The sequence below is a fragment of the Protopterus annectens genome, chromosome 2.part1, assembly GCF_019279795.1.
Source record: "Protopterus annectens isolate FY-2018-M chromosome 2.part1, PAN1.0, whole genome shotgun sequence".
In the NCBI taxonomy this organism is placed as follows: domain Eukaryota; kingdom Metazoa; phylum Chordata; order Ceratodontiformes; family Protopteridae; genus Protopterus; species Protopterus annectens.
In genome coordinates this window covers 1,144,589,343-1,144,593,385 of record NC_056729.1, presented here as the reverse complement: position 1 = coordinate 1,144,593,385, position 4,043 = coordinate 1,144,589,343, and the positions used below count along the sequence as shown (strand labels likewise).

Genomic DNA, 4,043 nt, shown 5'->3' with positions numbered 1-4,043 from the left:
GCAATCTGGCCTTTGACCATCACGTAGTGAAGATAACAAAAACATTACTCTGTGTTGCCAAACTTATAGGTAAGGGTATGGCATCCAGATCTAAGGAAGCTATAGTATCACTCTACCAGGCTCTTATCAGACCTATTATTGAATGCAATGCCCCTTTGGCATGTATCTAACTAGACACTTGCAACAGTTAAAAAATCCACAGAGGTTTCTCACCAGGAGAATTCAGGGCATGATACTTAGGGCCCAAATAGTTTGGGGTGCATAGCTAGGCTTGTAAGTACTCTAGTGATCTTTAGCCTAGTAACAGCCTATGAACTTGTGAACCTATATCAGTATATATTCATAAATATGTATGTAAACATATGTACTTATAATGTGCGTATATATATATATATATATATATATATTTTTTTTTTTTTCTGATGAAGTTCTATTGAACAAACAATAAAAGTGTTAAAATGCTGCAGTTCCAGTGTCCCTTCTCAAAGGGTCTTAGAAGATTTCTTAATATATATATATATATATATATATATATATATATATATATATATATATAATTTTGTGATAGGTTTGTTTGACTGAACCACAGATGGTCAAAAAAATGACAAAAGTGCATTTGACTGAAAATCCATTTTATTTTAAACTGTAGAAGTCTATAGATGGTACTTCTTGTGTCATGTTTGATCATGGTAGTCGTTAGGTATGTAACGTGGAAGATTTGGTGTGGTTTGGCAATGCCCACTGTCATGTTGTATCCCCATATTTGAAGATGTTTATGTTTTCTGCACCGGTACTGATTCACTATTTGTGGTGCGCTTTGTTTTCTCCATGGGTGTGCAATAGTGGCATTAGAATTTATAATCAAGGCAGTATGGGGTGTGTAGGGATCAGGTCCCCTTCAAAGCATCTAAAACCCATAATATCTAATTTTATAACATTGAGACCAGAACATCTAAAACCCAAAACATCTAAAACCCATAACATTGAATTTCATAACATCTAAGAGTACAAATCACATGACAATAACATCCCCGCCACATATGACAACATATAATGACACCAAACTACCAAGCACACTTTTTACTACATTTCTGCAGGGGGGTTGATACAGTGGGATTAGGAAATTAACTTTCTCCCACTGTAGTGCGACCTTGGAGTTGGTATATTTAATGTACGGGGGGGGGGTGTCGGGCGAAGCCCCCCACATGGGGGGTGCATGAGAGCTTGCCACCCTGCAGAAATGTAGTAAAAAGTATTTTTGGTAGTTTGGTGTCATTATATGTGGAGGGGATGTTATTTTTTTGTGATTTGTTATGTTAGATGTTATGAAATTCAATGTTATGGGTTTTAGATGTTTTGGCTTTTAGATTTCTGGTCTCAATGTTATGAAATTAGATGTTATGGGTTTTAGATGTTTCAAACACTTTCCCAAAAAACTTTTAAGTTATTTATGTTGTGTTGAATGTTTTTGGCTAAATGGCTTTTCAGTCAAATGGCTTGTCAATCATTTGTACCTACTATTTTTATTTCAGTCAAACCCATACTTCTCAACCTGCAAGTACTGAATGTAGAAACAAAGGCCCTTAAAAATGGTAACATCCATCCAAAAATCTGGACATCTAATTAGCATAAAATTTGAACACCAAAAATAACACAATTCTTCCCATTCCCAGTAGGAAGGTGGGATACTACTCAAACAGGTTTAAAAAAGAGTGACAAAAATTAGGGAAAAATGTAAGCACATTATAAAAGAGACATTGTAAAATCTGTATACATTAGTGAACTGTACTGTAAAATTCTACCACATATCATTTATTTTTGCATCAGAAAAATGGAGTTGTAAGATTTCTGCATTTTCTTTAAATAAATTATCATTGCCATTAGTATGTTGGTAATGTAGTGTGGTTTTCTGTGTACTAGACAGAATCAAAAATCACATGTGATGAGCTGGATTCAAAAACTGTACAAAGGGTAAAGCAAGCTTGAAAATATGGACAGTCCTATAAATAGGGACATCTTAAATCAAGCCTGAAAATAAGGAACATTCCTCCAACACAGAGACAGATGACAGGTCTGGTGAAACCTGTCTTTGATAAAATGATACAGAACCATATCTATATATATATATATATATATATATATATATATATATATATATATATATATATCTCCCTATCATACAATCAAAGTTTCAAAACTTCTAAATTCATATGATTGAGACCATATGATCAAAGTTTTGAAACATCAAACGTTTTGAATGGAGATCACGGTACAGCGCGGATCAGGAAATTTACCCTGTTCCTCACTGTAGTGCAATCTCAGAGTTGGTATATTTAATGTGCAGGGGGTGTGGGGGTTGCAGGGGGGCTTGTCCCCCTGCAAAAACATAATTTTTCTTTTATGCTCGACATTTTCAATCTTCCATCATATGGTCTTGATCACATGACAGGGATCATATATATGGATGTACTTTTATATTACGAAACCCATAACACCAAACTTTATTTTATTGAGACAAAAATAATGAATACTGAAAATCCCTAAGAGCTGATATTTCCCAGGCATGTAAACACTTGCCCAACATAAGGAAATATGCCATTTTCTCCACTGTAGTGTGATCCCAGAGCTTGTATATATAGTTAAGGTGGTGTGAGGGTGGCATAGCCCCCTACCTAGGTGGGTTTTATATAGTCCAGTGTGGTTATGTTAGGTTTTGAGCAAGTGTTTACTTGCCCTGAGAAAAAGTAGCCTTTGGGATTTTCAGTATTTGTTATTTTCATTTCAAGGAAAATAACATTTGTTGTTGTGGGCTTTGCAATATAAAAGTAGATCCATATGTGGGAGCACTGAACTTGGTCAACTACTTTGTGATTAGTCAAAGACTTTCCTGCCTCCTTAATTTGGTCAACATGAAAGCTGCTAATTTTTGCCCAAGGCTGCTATAATACAGGGGCTAATGAATTTGCCCTTTTCCCTATATTGCCTTTTCTCAGACTTCATATATTTAAATAGATGTGGGAGTTCAGGGGGGCTTGTCTCCAAAAAATATTGCTTTTTATTTGCTTGCACAGAGCTGGTTATGCCTTGGAGCATGCATTAAAAATAAAAAAATATATATTGAATGCAGTGGTGTCCTGCCACAAGTTATGCAATTGTGTTTCTTGTATTTGGGGAAATCATAGGGGTTATCTTAGCTGAACTACAGTGGAATATCATCTCCCTGGGAAACCCCATTTATGGTCATAGTATTCCCCTACCAAGTAATTTGTTCATGTAGATTTTCATAGTTCAATGTTGCTCACATTCGTCATATTTTTTGGTTGTGTGGATAGCTTAAGTGTTTGTTGTTACCCAGGTTTACTATAAATGTTCACTTCCTAGCAGCTTGTGACATACTTGCTCACTGCCACTTGGTCTAAATGGTAAGTGTCTTTAACTCCCACTAGTCCAGTCCTACTTAATTACATAGCAGTACCATCACCCAAACCTACTGAACTTCATGGCCGTTCCAGTCCCTCACAATCTAAAACTGCACTAACTCGTCTCTCAACATAATGTTACTGATCAGTCTCTAAACCTAAATCTCTAATTCCACTCAGTTATCCCAAACTGCCCTCCTGCTCCCTAACCCTAAAGTTCCCAGTCACTACATAATCATAATTTCTTTCACTGTCCCTTAACTGTAAAACTTCCCCTCTCCAAAAATAAATACCCCTCCTGATCATTGCATGAAACCCTAACTTGCATTCCCAACACATAGCACTCCATCCCAGTGGCTGACACACTTACCTGCTCAAACTCATCTCCTATGTTCAGGATAGGTGTGTGAGCTCCACTCTCACCTTACAGCCGCTGTACCTTTCCGAAATATGTAGTCCAGTTCAAGCATGAAAGGTAACCCATGAAAACTACAAGATATCTGTGTCCCTGGGTTTGAGACAGTGGTCTTCAACTGCCTGGGACTCAAGTGTTTGTAGCAGACTGTTGTTACCCTGGTTCTTACTGTTAAATTCTCTAACAAAATGTCTAGCATATCCAAAAGT

At 36.6% G+C, this 4,043-nt stretch overlaps 1 pseudogene; it reads right to left on the bottom strand.

Moving 5' to 3' along the window:
* Nucleotides 1-3,119: 3,119 nt before the first annotated feature.
* On the bottom strand, nt 3,120-3,268 carry LOC122795123 (annotated as a pseudogene).
* Nucleotides 3,269-4,043: the final 775 nt, after the last annotated feature.